We start from the raw sequence: 15,726 nt of genomic DNA on the forward strand, positions 1-15,726 counted from the left end.
TCTCTACCTCCACTGCCCACTCTTGCTGTAACTAAGTATATTTTGGCATTCTTGGTGCCTTCTCCCTCCAGCACTCTAACGGGGTAGCTATTTACCACACTGCAGCTCATCAGGTGGCTGTCATTTTAGTATTGCTTTATGTGCTGCATACGTCAGATTTTTCATTTGCTGGCAGGAACTCTGAGCAATGTGTCCTCAGCAAGGATTCACTTATTTCCCTCATTGCTTCCTGAAGAAGTTGCAAGACATGGATAATCATTCACAGGATTTCTTGCTGAGTGCTTTGGGCAAATGTGTCACATTGAATTATTCTGCTCTCTGATAGATATTTGAACCTTAAAAAAATGTTTAAGCCAAGATCAACAGTTTGAAAGTAATAGATCCTTGGAGGAGAGCAGCCTTGAAAAAGAATTATAGCCTACAGAAGACACAATAAAAGCCCAGGCAAATCTTGTGGCAACTCTGTAAACATACCCAGAATAGTCATGAAATAGATATCTAGCAGAAATTTCGTAGAAAAGGGCAATTTTGCCCCCCTCCGAAGTTATTTTCCAGTACCAACTACCACAGAAGATTCCATTACAATTATTCACAATTCTCATCACAGGTGCTGTCATGTTCCTACAACGCAGGGGAGATTATGGGTCTAAGTATGCTGCTGTCAGAGGAAAGGGTGTAGGGTTGGGACACCAATGGCTTGTCTTAAAAACATCAGATATAAGGTTCTGCACACTTCCTTTCCATAGGATAGCCATGTTGTTGGTTCTCCTTTAAATCCCTAATAATTTATTAAGGACAAAGAAAACCAGACTCAGATTATGAGTTTTGAGCCAAGAGTTAAACAACAGAAAGCACAATTATATGGCATGTTAGTATAAGCATAGGAATTCTTACCATCCATTAGTTTATTCCCCATTCCTTCCTTCACAAATCAATGCTCACAATGAGTTTATTTCCCTTAAGTAAAAGAACAATTTGCAAAATATTAGAGAAATGAAAGTTAATCCTTACACATCTGTCAGCATAAGCCGTTTTACCTCCCTCAATAATGTCATTTAACATTAAGTGCAGAAAGTTGAAGCAAAGCTTTTTTTTTCCAATATTGCTTTACTAACCAAGATCAGATTCATTTCACTTTTGAGGAAAGTGAGCTGGGACACCAAAGTGAGCAGGACCTCACTCACCAGCTGACACTGACTGTATTCACCTACAGCTAGAGAAACATCACACAGACGTACTGATTTAACTAGCCTGTTCTAGTCACACCAATTGTATTTTGTTTGGATAACTCTCCAAGTGATTCATTCGTAAGAATATATTGCTGTTATGACTTCATTAAGTATTGTCTTGTTTATGCTGTTAATTTCAAATTTAAGAGTGATAGTGCCCAAAACAAACAGTAGCTTCAGAAGAGGCTGTTAAACAGATCCTGTAATATGTCTCCTTATGTTTAATGCAAATGCATCAAGATAGTTTAAGACCAAAATCATTCTAAGTAGCCCAAAAAACCCCACCTGAATAGGATATCAGTGAATAGCCATTTGAATCACAAAACGATCATAAATGAACCAGAGAGATTCTGCAGTGTCCATTCCATCACACCACTGTTTCAAAGAGTTGTGTTCCAAGAATATAAAGTCATCAGCAAGAAATTGTCAAACAGACTAGACAATGTGAATTCACATGTGATTCTAAGTGGAGCTCAGTGGAGTTCCAAAGCCTGAAGTAAATAAAGGTTTAGAACTCATTCTTTCAAATAAGCTTTAATTCAGGCCTATACCATCTACATCTGCAGGTTACTTCTCTCCCCTCTTTTTGATATTAGCTCACATATTTTGTCTTATATTAAATTTGCTGCTGACATCTCAGGTGAGGACAGTGGCTTCCTAAAGGTGATGCAGCATTTAACACAATGTCTACTTCAATGCACGCGCCTTTAACAGCACACAAACTTGGCACATTCATGTAAAGTTTGAGCAGGTACATTCTTTCAAATTCAAGTTTTTGCAAAAACACCACTATTGGGCAATTATCTCTGCCCTCAATTTATTCAAGCTAACATGAAATCCATCAGGAGTTTCCCACAAAGGCTAAAATCATGGCTTTTAGAATTTTATGACCACATTGCTCAATCTAATTCCTACAGTTTCAAATCGCTTGAATGAACTTCGAAGTTGTGCTAAGTAATAATGTCTTGGGTCATTAACACTGCCAGCTTGCCCTCATGATTGCATTTACTTTAATTAATGTAAGGTAGTAATTAATAGCACACTTAACAGAAAGGACTGCTTTAGCACATTGCCAGTTTTTAACCAATAAAGCAATCTTAAAGTGTTTCAAGCAGAACAGGATATAATCTGTTGCAGGTAGCAAGTGCAGGGACAAAAAGGCTAAGCCAGTGTTTTGTGGGTTTTTTTCTAAATTTCGGTGCAGCAGGTTTGTAATGGTAAAAATCTTTGCCCACATTTTATCACATTTCTTTTGATTTTTGCAATACTAAATTTGATTTATAAAAAAAACTTCAGCATGCATTCATTGACTTGATGTAAAATTATGAAACTTCTGGAGAGAGTAGTGTAGTTATTCTACCATAGCAATGAGGACATCAAAACAGAACTCATTAAATAACTGTGTACCAACCTCCCACTACCCTGAACAGCTCTTTTAACAAAAACACTTGGTATTCAGACCTCATTCTACCCTCAAGCATCTTTTGAAAGGTGTCATCTTTTCGTGGAACTTTGACCAAGCCAAGCTTTAGTCATGGGATGAGCGTCTTCCAAACCACTTAATCTTTCCTAAGTTTTTGAGGGGAAAAAAAAAAATCTAAAAATGAAAACACTTCCACTAGCAGAAATAAATTTAAGACATAAAACCAGCAGTTTGGTACATGATAGAAAATTCATTTTCTAAATACTCTGCTCCACAAAAACACTAATCCACACGATGACTTCCAATTTGAAGACTGCTTACTAAATTTTCCAAAGCCAAGAGACATGGATTGCGTCAGCATAGCATTTAAACAAAGTATTTGAAAAGAATATTCCTTGACAGACCTGGGTCAATTATTTTAACTGGAAGGGTGTACAACAGCACATTGACATGAGACACAAAATTTGATGCTAGAATGAGGTATCAAGTACAGATGATAGACAAAACAGTAACACAAAAGGAAACTCATCAAGGGGAAAGCTCATTGCTCTGACTTTTCCTTCTCCATCCTGAAAGACAAACTGAGAGCATAGGCCTGCTAAGGTCTGACATTATCACAATAATCATTATCCCAAATGTTTTCACTGGCAGGGGATGAGAGAATGAAGACCTAGGAAGCAGAAAAAATAATTCCAGATATAAGATTACTTCTGGATGATTCAGAAAGAAATCCATCTGCCAGCATTAAGAACAATTTTCTTTGAGAGCCATCTGTGGGAAATAACTCCACCTCAAGTCTGGCAAAAAGCACATTTTTTTCTTAATGACTCATTAGTTCACTTTCTCCTCTGAGAATGATAAAGCTTCCATTCCTGTATTTGGTGATGAGGTTAAAATACTGGGAGAAAGGGAGAGAAAAATGGCAAAAAACCAAAGGGACAGCAAAGAACAGGTGGAAAAACGTTGCAGAGGGAGATGCACCACATGCCCCCAAACCTGTTTTCCGTATTTCCTTCCACAAGGTTGCTCCCTGCATCACAACAATGGTGAAGGGTACATCTGGAGATGTTAAATAGCATGAACAGGTTGGGAGTCCCTCCACTCACGCATAACCAGGGAGCAATCTCAGAAGCACCTCAAAGTCCCCATCTTCTGGTCCATGTACCATCCCTAGGTCTGCAGGCAGACTCTGGCAGTGCAGAAGAATAAGCTACACTCCCATTTGTGAACTCATATTTTCTTTACAGCCTCAAGTACTAACAAGGAACACATCTGTTTAGATTAAATGCAGAGATTTAGTGTACACCGAAGTACAGTCTAATATGTTTGGGAGTTATAGAATAATTATGAAAACAAATAATCATAGAGAGTTCTGGGCCTCATATCAGAAACCATATAATTGTAAATACTCAAAACCTCTAAACCTAAAATCCAGAGTGCATAAGTACAAGCTGGACCTAGAAAATTAGTTTAAACAAATACTTAAGGAGAGAACTCTGGTAAAGTTATGAATTAAAGCAGTCACCACAGGACAGTCTGCAGAATTGACCAACAGCTAGAATATTTTCATCCAGCTATCAGTGCCAAGAGATATCACAGCATGGGGACCTTCTATAGCCACATTACTGTCATCTCATCCTGGCCACTTCACTTGGTTACTGTCACCCTTTATCCTGACTACCCAGAAGGAGGTATGGTAACCAAGAGACTGCTGACCAGAGCATACAAGCTGCCTGGCACCACAATCTCCCATCAGTCTGACATTTGAATGTAATATCAGGCAATGCACTTCTGAAGTCAGCCAAACAAATCAGACTAAATTAAAGTAAGGACAACTGAAGATTACCTTGTTAAGAGACAGAGAAGATACCAAGATTAAAAAAAAACAGAATAAAAAGTATTATTTGTGTTCAGCTATATATAGAGAAATAGAAGAAAGTATTTAAGAGGAAAAAGAACATGCAATTATTTAGAATACTTTAAGCTGGAACAAAAAAATGCTGAGCAATGAGCCATAGCTCACTATCACACACACAGGAAAAAGTCTGAGTCTCCACTACTTAAGAGGTTTCATCTCTCTTCTACAAGTTCTGCCACTATTCCCACCTAAGAGATGCACTTTGCAAACTGTTCCTTCAGGCATAATAGCAACTGGAGTGATCAGTAAATAATGAACAATAATCAGTAAATAAATATCAAATAATGAACAAAAGCTGACTGAGCTCATTCAGTCAAGGGGCATGATCTGTTTGCTGCACCATTGGTATTTCTATGATGCTATTTTACCCTGGTTTCTCACACAGCTTTTACAGCTTTCATACACCAGCATTAGCCCAGCACTTTAAAAGTGGTTTCTTTAAAACTGCATGTTGGACAGCCCCACCCATCATGTTGGTGTAATTTCAGAGGACACACCTGGGGATAGATTTGGATGTATATGGCATCAAGCTCTGAACTAATGCTTCAGAATACCTTTGTCAAGCGTTATCAAAAATGACTTTTTTCCTTTCCTTTGCACACATACCTCCTACATGGAGCTGAAAACCCCAGAGCTTCCAGCTAAATCATCTGGAAATCACTTCACAGTTCAAGCCACAGCATAATCCTTCCCCTTGACAACATGTATTTCAGGCAAAGTCTGTCAACACACCAGGGATTCAACCCAGCAAATTCTAGGAAACTGTCCACAATGGAGTTTCTAACTCTCTACAGGCAATGTATTTTAAAATTCAGTGTAACAGTTTAAATAGATATTTATTGTAAATACTGTAATATTTAAAGTGATGCCCACAGAGGCTATTTCTCATGCCCAATCACACTGAACATCAATGAACAGAGTCAGCTTTAATTAGTTCTTCACTGGCTTTGCAGCAAGGCTTGCACAGGTTTGTGTTTGGGGCTGGGCTTTTGGGGTTGAAGTTTTTAAGAGTGAGCAGAACTGGAAATGGTTGGCAAGCTTACAGAAATAATACAGATGAAGTCTGACAAGAGTCAGAGTGCTAAGCTAAGACTTGCTGTGATTGAAACATCAGGCAATGGAGAGGCTGATTAAAATCAACATTTTCATCTGACTACTTTGGCCCTCCAGGACATGGTCCAGAGACCAAATTGCTAGAAATTAGTCATGCCTTGCTCATTACCCCAAAGGCACAGACTTGCATACAAGACTTTGAACACACAATTCTAAAAGCTCACTGTTGTCCAAATGGGACATTATTAAAACAAAGGGACATAAAGAACAAGCACAAAAAAAAATCCCAAATTCACCAAAACATACAAAAAACCTCACCAGATTTAGATAATATTTCCTTTGTTCCTTTCAAAAGTGTATTTACTCAGCATCAGTTGATTTTATACATATCCTACCCACATCAGGATAATGCATAACTGATCATCTTTTGCCATCACTATACCCAGAAATAGTGTAGTCAGTAACTAAATTTTGGAAAGTCATGAAGAAATTCTGATGCAGATTAAATTGCTGGAAACCAGGTACACAGCTTTAATCTCCTTTGCATTTGTATAAATCCTAAAGTAAACTAAGTATCTATAATATACACAAGGTGTTACATCATATGCATGAAATGTCTAATTATATATGTATATCAAAGCTGTAGTAGGAGGAAGATTAAGTCCCCAAAACCTGGGAAAAATTCCATTATTTTACTTGAAAGGAATAGTTTTCTTGAATTTTTTAATTTTAAGCTCTGCATATATCAAGTGAAGTCTTAAATTAGGCATTACCAAAGATCCTTTTCTGATCACTAGATTACCAAAGGTTAAAGTTAGAAGTTTTTTAAATACAAAAGTTTATATTATTAAATAACAAACTAAAATTCAGGGCTTAAAATTTTTGAGAAAAAAATTAAGGCAATAATGATTCATGTAGTTGCTGAAATTTCTAGCATCAAGCTATGTTTGATATGTAATATAAAACTACTGAACAGCTTCTGAGTTACACATAATGCCAGATGATTATTTAGCCTCTTTCAAAGCCAAGGAAAGGTTTTATTTCCTAGACATTTCCCCCCCCGTTTTGAGTCAGTAAAAAACCAATAAGGCCTCAAGCCTAGAGAGGTTTCATTTGTTTCCAGACTCATTATTTGTAGAGCCACTAACTTCCTGCAAGAATCTTTCCTTTAAAACAAACATTTATTTGTCAAGGGCAGACTAAAATAAACTTTCTCTGTGATGCACACAATAAAAAATTTCCTTTGTGAATACAAACTAGTATCCTCAAAGCATGTTTCAACTGAAACCAAACACTGACTGCTAAGAATTCCTATTCTTCCTTATAAATATTGAAAATTATACATCAGAAAAGGTCTAATGAGAATTCTTTTCCTATGCTGGCCTCTAGTATCCAAGATGTACTCGTACCAAGACCATATGCAATGCATCAGTATCACATTAACACTAAAAAACCAAGACAAACAGTCAAAAATAAGTTTTGACACTTCCTCCCCCACAATTTTTAATTGCTCTAGCAAGTCCTCTAGGAAGATTGGTATTCAGTTGCTGAAAGCAGAGCTATTGCATGACAAACAGCACATTACTTGTGACCAACAAAGCAGTCTTTACTGCTCCTCTCTCATGAATAAATATCATAACCAACCTGAGAAGTGGGCTTCCATCAATATAATATGTTTATTATATATAATTCAAATGAGAAAAAGTTATGTTTCAATGATCCATGATATTTAAAATCATGGTGCTTGACTGCAACTATCAGCTCCACAGCAGGATAGCCAGTATGAAGCAACAAAACAATTTCATTTCCAAAGGGTTCTCTGGAAACCAATTTTGAAGTTTTGAAGTAAACAAAAAAAACCCTACTGAAAGACCTCTGTAATAGCATTTTGAGCCTATTCTACCCATGTGCACAACATAACTTCAAATCTTAGTAGCCTGGAAAAGCATTACCATTATAATCCTAATATTGGGGGTTTGTTTTTTATTTTTAATACCCTGAGCTTGGAGGGATCCACAAGATTTCCAGAAATTTCCTTTCCCTCACTGTTAGTTTGGACTTGTCAATAAGGAGGGACCTAGAAATAGTCTGTTGGTCAGGACAGAGAGCATTTTGCAATTTTTCATCTAAAACATTAAGAGGTTTTTAGAGTGCTGGTCACTCCATTGTCACTCAGAGTCCAGCCCATATTACAAATTATGTTTCTGAAGAAATAAAATTTGAACTGACCTGCACTCAACTAAAAAAAAAAAAGAAATAACCCCCCCACTTGTGTCCTTTGTAGCAAGAACACAAGCATCATGCCTACAGCAGAAGTTCATTGTTAAATGTTTTTAGTATACTTAATTGCAAAGATGGGTCAATAGTCCAGCTACTGATTTAATATTTCATTAAGCTAGGGGATGCTACCCACTCTGGTGACCTGCCACGGAGCAGGTCAGATTTAATGATTGAATTGCATCTTCTGAGAATTCTGGATTACAAGGTTACTTCTGATCTGCAGTCAGAGTGAGATGATCTCTGGTTAAAGGTGTGATTCCATAACACACAAAATTGTCATTACATAAGGCAGCAGCTTTCTGTTCAATATAGGCACATAATTTACATTTTAATTATTGAATCTGTAAAGAGCATGTCTGAGGGGGAATTTGCAACACCATTTAAGACAATTTTTGCATTATCACTAAACTGCTAAGTTTATGAAACCACTCTGATTAAATGATAAGCATTATCTTGTTGAACAGCATGATGCCAACCAAACAAAATTGGGGGTCAAATTCATTGTCCTTCTCATTCCTGTAAGGAAATCTAAACCAATCATGATTGCAAAGAATCTACAATTAAACATAAATTACATCACAGAGAATTCTTTATAAACATCACAATGTATTCAAATTCAGTTATTGTGATACCTTAGGCAGGAACAAGCTCAAAATGAGCAGTGTTTGATAACATCTACTCAGAAGCAATCTAGAGAAAAGAGTTTTCTTTTTTAGCTCAACTTTTGAAAGAGATATGGAATTTGTAAGGACAGTACATTTCTCGTATAAAAAACCAGACTGAGTTTTCAAGTATTCCTGTACAACAACAAACCCAAAAAAACCCCAAAACAAATGAAAAAACACTAAGCTGAAATTTTGATACAAGCACAGAAGCTGAGGCATGAATAGGCAGTGGGACATACAGAATCATCAAACATGTAAAACTCTTTTATGGATCAAGCCATTAAATCAGATGTTAGAACAAAACCATCCAGCAGTATATCCAAATCTCTCTAGAACTGGATAATCCAAGGAACAAGCAAACAGGCTCCCTCCAGCAGCAGGAGAAGGGTTATTTCCATGATGTCTTTACTTGCTAAAGAAATAAAGATACTGCACAAGTCACTATTTTTTAAGACACTACAGCTCTCAGGAAATCAAGCAATGTGTTTTATAGGGTGCATTTAAAGACAGAAATAATTAAGCATCACTGATGACAAGGGGTTTGTTTCAGGGTTTTGCTGTTCTGTTTCACTTGAGGCAGTTATTCCATCTGTTGAACACAAGGGAGGAGGGGAAAGGTGTCAAAAAAAGGTAATCCTCCTGCTTCTCTTTTGAAATCTTTCTAAAACCCACTTGTGCTTTGTGCCTGGCTGAAGCCACTCCTCCACCCTCAACAACCAACAGACTACAACTACAGCAAATGTTACCTGCCATGGACATGGGCCAGCATCTGATGCCCAAAGACAGCTTTTGAAAATTAAAACATTTTTCCCCATACATATTGTAAAGTTTATTTCTTATTTATACCATAAGTGTAATCCTGTTTTCACCAGGATGACCATTGCATCAATTCTAATAACAATTTTAGTTTAATTTACGAGAGTTATTTACACTGAAAAGCAATTTCAGACTCTCTAGCCTCGAGGTTTAAAGCTAGAAGGCAATTTCCACTCAATATATTCCCTTAAAATCACATCCATTTTTTCCCCTAAGAGTGCTTCTTCTGTTCTTCTTGTTCATCTTAATGAGATTTGAACAAGTTATTTAAGAAGCTATAAATCCCAATTGAAGATGTGACTGATTTTTAAGCAACTTAAAATACTTTATTGTAGAGCCTTAAGTCTTAGATAATTTTCTACATAATATTTAAAAAATTAACCTGTTGCAAAATGTGCTCTTTATAAAGTAAGCCTCCAGAGCACAGCTATAAAATGAGTTTGAGACTAAGAGAACGCATAGTATTACATTTCTTTCATGTTGCAAGGTTTCCTCTTTTGCACATCAATTTATTGCTATGTACAAGTACACCACAAGCTAAATTTGTGTAGCATCTGTACTATAAACACTCTTATCTTCCACACTATTCCCTTCAGATAATGCTCTCTTGTTCTTTTCTTCAAAGAGCTGACTGTAGGCAGGGAGGAAAGGAAGAATTATCATCCCTGTGCAGGCAGGAATCAGGATCAGAGAAGTTTAGCTACCTGTTGGAATTGATACAAGAGCCAAGCCTTCCTCCAAAGCAACCTCTGCCTCAAGACTGGCATTCCTTTCAAAGCAGTCCAGGAGGTTCCTAAAACACATCTTGAAATAACAAGGCAATCGACACCTGGATTCAGACAGTAACAGGTCTTTCTGCAGAATCAAAATTGTTTATTAAATCTAAACCCAGCCCAAATTCATTCACTTGGGAAGCTACTCAATAGTCAGACCTGATTATGAACATTGAATGTAAAGATTAAAAAGCTACTGCTGAAAGGGATCAAGTTTTATGCTTAAAACTGTTCTCTTGGTTTTGGGAAAAGAAAATTAACTGAAAGTCTTCCAAAACAAGTCCCTTTGAGAAGTTCAAGATATCAAAATATTACAATATTTATACCTACAATATAGAATTATATATCTCCAATAAAGAACTCTTATTTTTCACTGATATCACAAGAATGTTCCACATTCCCTCTGCATTACAAAATAAAGAAATAAATCACACGTTAAGCCATCAAAGGCTAATCTCAGTCAATGATTAGACTATTTTTGCTTATCGTGCTCTGTTCCCAGTTCTGCAGATTAAATATGATTTTCCTGCTTTTATGAGTATCAATCTGGGAAGATGGCATGAGATGCAAGTATGAGATTGAGCAAATAACAAGTATTTAGACAGAAAAATTTCTAGATCAGAAAAGAAAAAAATGCACACCCCTGTTCTTCCATTTACCAGTGCAGAATTTGAAAAAAAGCACACAACAAAACCACCCCAATCTACTCAAACAGTATTTTATAATTTATACCTATTCTTTAAATATGCTGTACATAAAGAATTAAGAATGGAACAGACTTCCCAGGACTCAGAATCAGCCCCAAATTCCAGGTCTAACATTGACACTTTGAGTGCTCCCACATGGCTGCTGCTACTTTTGCAAAACTTAGTTCAAGAGATTCTGTAACATTTCAAGGTTAATAAAAAAATTGCTCCCTATTGTGTGAGATTTTTGCTTTCCAATTTCCAGGCAGGCAGGAACTGGCAAGTGTTCACTGATTTACTGCACTGTTGCCAAAAGTTTATTTTGAATAAGCTTCACCACAAATTTGGTGCTTTTTCTGTTTTGAATTTACATCATCTACTTCTGGTAAGACTTAATTGAGTTAATATTCCACTTCTTGGAAGAGAAAATAGTGTGAAAGAAGTCTATAAACATACTACAAATAACTGTTTATTCAAGCTATTTATTACTAGCATATTCTACATCACTTATGCTAACACATCTTGTGTAAGTGTGGCATGATTTTCTCACAGCTCTTGACATAATTTACTTAAATATGTTAGCAAACAATTCTGCTGGCAAGACTGGTTGTCCAAAACATGAGTCAAAGCCTTTTTTAAAGAAGCAAATGAACACGAAGGTAAAACTGAAATTATTATACTAGGTGTTTGCACTGGATCATAAAAACACACTCTGATTTACCAGTGAAAAAAATAGTACATTTTGAGTGCTGGCTCTAAGCATGGAATTTAAAATAGAGGGCCTCTGCATGATCATTTTGCATTTCACCAACTGTGCAATGGAGATACCAATCCAGTAAAACAAAATCCAAATACACACTGTGCCATTAGCTCATAAATCAGTCTGAGGAAACATGAAACCAAACAAACTGAGCCAAGTTCAGATCCCATTAAGTTTTACTAAACCTCTGCCTCTGTGTTTACTATAGATTCTTTCTCTCTATGGGAAATACACTCTATTGGGAAACCTTGCTTTATTCTCTCAGTCCCTTTTAAGAGGGAGGAAACATCCATGGCTTCAAGTGTTCTCTCACTTTCCAAGATGTTAAACACTGGCTCCCATTGCACACTTCTTAACCTGAACAACTAAAACACCAATTCCAGAGGGCTGGCCTGGAATTAATACTGACCTACACAGTGCTTTTCTGCATCAAGTTGGTTTCTGTTAAAAAGTATAAGATTAAAAACACACTCAGAGGGTCTGAAATCCCCTTCTCCAAGCTCCCCAACAGAGCCTCCCCATGCCCAACCCAGAGCCAGAGCATTTCTTTCGAAGTGCCTCAAAGTTCTCACCATGTCAGATGCTCACCTGGCACCCTGGCCACATGGGACTGATCAAAGACCACTTACAAACACACTTTTGTTCAACTAAATTCTTTAATTGGACTTTTTTTATTACTTTTCACCCATTACTTTCAATATTCTTCCATGACTTTGTTTCTTAGATCATTCAGAGCCAAGCACTGAGCATCACCTTCAAAGCATTTGTAATCATTTCTAGTTTTAGCCTGTGGGGTTTTTTTCAGACAGTCAGGCTTTTACATCTGTTTTATCATATCCAATGCAATAGTCTGGAAACCTCTAACTTTTATCATTGAATGTGAAATACGAATAAATTTTTTCCTTTAGCAAAAGGTACGGTCTGAACTCTAAAAATGTAAGCTATCAACTACAGCTATGTAATAAGCCATTTTCAAACACTAAATTCATAGTATTAATCTTGACTATGTACAAATCTTTTGTGAACCGTTCATGTCAATTGGTGCCATAAATGAGCCAAGAATGAGTTTCTCTAATCACATTACAAGGTACCTTTGTTGTGTTGGGCTTTTTTTTTTTTAAGGAAAATGTACTTTTCCTACAACACACAGCTTGTATTCCTTTGTGACTGCTCCAGGAAAGGAAAAGAATGAGGAGCTGAACTTACTGCAGCTAAACAAATGAGTTAAGATTGGAAAATCCTTATCAAGCAAATCTTCAGGAAGCAAACTCAAAGAACACTAAGTGGCTTACTTTCTCCCTAGCACATTGGGAAGGAGAAGGAGCAGGACACAGCAACCCCTTCTCTCACATAAGAATCATTAGCATTTATAAAGTCTAAGCTTTGAGGGGAAGAAAGCCTTCCAGACCCATTCTGCAAAGGAAACCTTTCAAACCTCAACTGAGGGCAAATAAATGATGTGCCAAGTCTGGTGCAGAGAGAAAACCTGGATGCCAGAGTTTCCCTCCCCCTTCCTTGGAGGGCAGAAAGAGACAGATTGTTTATGCCTCCTCTTACCCTGAAGTTCCCAGAGAGCTCTTAACTCTTGATGGACCAACTCCAGGGTGCAATTCACACTGAGCTGGACTGCTCTATCCAGCAAGCCCTGAGGCAAGGAACCGGCAAAACCACATTACTCTGACTCCCAGACCAAGTGTAAGATGAAAAAGGTTTCAATGTTGAAAAGAAAGAAACAAGGCCTTGGAAAAGGAATTTATCCCAACAATAACCTTAGAATTATCTAGCAGGTAAACTTCGGGCTCACTGAAGTCTTGTAGACATTGTTGAACTTTTAAAAACTGTAGCAGTCCATAGCAACTTAGACCTTTATTTTAGATTTCATTTTACTCTGCTATCAAGACCCAATTTCTAGGACAAGGCAGTGGATATAAGAAGGAAAAAACCCTCAAAGCGTACTGAAATAACAAGAACACACATCTAGTTGATATTCCACTCTTCTGCTGGAGAAAAACCCCATGGAAATTGGTCAGAAATACTTTGGAAGAGGTGGAATTAATTTCAGACTAAACTGATTTCTGAGGATTCCTGAAGCTTAACATATACATTTACAATATAATCATGTCTGATGTTAGTGTCTACATAATTTAGTTAGTCTCTCAAAATAACCGAGCGCCTGTTAGCAGCCTTCACTTTGGAGCTCATTGAACAGTTCCCAGCACCACATTTCATTTTTTCCCTCTTCTTGGTTCTGTCTGCAGAGTACAGTCCAGTGAGTACAAACTTACTTTTAAAAGCCAGATGACAAGTAATTGTTGTCTGCACCCTTTACAGTAGAATTATGCCTCTTATGAAGCACTCAGGTCCTTCATGCAGTTAATCAAGCCCATAGGAATAATTGCTGGGTCTACATGTTCGTATACCACAGTCCCAAATAATCAGTATTTCAGTGGCACTACCATCAGTCTGAAACCAGCATCACCTAACTGGACAAAAAGCTCCATTTCATCTCATTTCTGCATTAACAGCACACAAAATTTAAGCTTATTGCTACATTTTGAGGCAGAATAGAGGGATAAATAGTTTCCAGGCTTGCAGCTTGGAATTTAGAGGCAAGGATGTGTCTGATTACATTTTTGTGTGTGCCCAGAGAAGTTAATGACCTTAATGCACATTACTTAAAACCCAATTCTCTGTCATTAAGTTTCCATTTACACAAACCTGGAACTGGCAGGAGTCTACATCCTCTAGTGAATATCTTATCTATCATTCAGCACAATAATTAATGCAAAAGTTCAAAAGAACACTTTCGCTCATCTGCTCTACTCATAATTTGACTAAAAGATTAAGACATCTCTTCATTTGCAGTTCCGCAAGAAGATATTTCTTCAAAACTGACCAGGCAGTTCACTGAAATGATTTTGAAGCATGTGGCCATATATTAAATCTGGTGATTAGGCTTTCAGACAGTCCTTACCAGTACTTTTCTTCCGGACTCAGAGCTTTCACCTTGCATAATAATCCTTGGCTTTCTTGAAAGCACTGTACCTTGTTGCCAGCTAGCACAAGTTACAGTAGTTAACACCACACTTAATTGTGTAATTAATTTATTGTGACTAAGTTTCCAGCTGAAAGCTCCGTGAGTCACGTAGACCCTGCTCCACAGGTCTTTCCTCCAATTTCAATTGAAGCAAAACAAGCATTAAGCCGATTGGTTTTTAAAGCTCAGTATAACACCAACACAGAGCTACTCTAACAGCTTGTAAGCCCTTCTGTGCTACTTCTGTAGCTCAGATGTGCAAGGACTGTTCTGTCACCAGCTTCCAAGCTGAAATTTTTTTCGTGGCTTAATTTTTTTGGCGCCAAGTCCACAAAAGAAGGGTCTTCTGTTCAAGATTGTTCAGATTGCAAGTTTTTACCCAACAGCTTCCATCCTCATAGTATTTTACTTTCCATAATCAGCAGTTCCCTCTTGCTCTGTAAGAGGACAAGCCCTTGCTCCCCACCTGCCTGTCCTGAGGCTCTAATGAACCAACTTGGTTGACTTTCAGTGTGCTCAGCTCCTAAGTTTGAGAGGCTTTGCCATTACAGACCCTGCTGCACATGACAGGTAGCAAAGGCAGACCAGTTGTCCCTGCAGTGGTGGTGTGTCACTCAGCCTTTACAGGACAAACTCAGCTGTCTCCAGTGAGCACAACTAAAAAGGTACATCTTGCTTCAGCCACATGGCAATAAGTGTCAACCAACACAGAATCTGAGGCCATTTAAACAAAGCTCTAGCTGCAAATTCTGTTTCCTTTGTGGGCAGATTACTAGCAAGACAGTATCTAGTCTTCCAGGATATTAATTGTTTAATTTAATTAATTCAGTAATTCTGCTGAAGCAAGGACTGAGCTCTTCTGCTTTCACCTACCTCCCCAAATCAGAATATGGCAACATGGATTATTAGCAGCCATACTCACACCCCCTTCACAGGTTCATGCCCCTAAATCTTTATCCTTCAGTAATCATTCAGTATTCAGTACAAAAGCAACTGCACCTGCTTTAATTAGACACCTTTGAGCAAAACAATTTCAGGGAAGCAAGAAAAACCACAAGAAGCAAAGAAAGGAGTCTTTGGGTTGCT

The sequence above is a fragment of the Zonotrichia albicollis genome, chromosome 10, assembly GCF_047830755.1.
Source record: "Zonotrichia albicollis isolate bZonAlb1 chromosome 10, bZonAlb1.hap1, whole genome shotgun sequence".
NCBI classification, from domain to species: domain Eukaryota; kingdom Metazoa; phylum Chordata; class Aves; order Passeriformes; family Passerellidae; genus Zonotrichia; species Zonotrichia albicollis.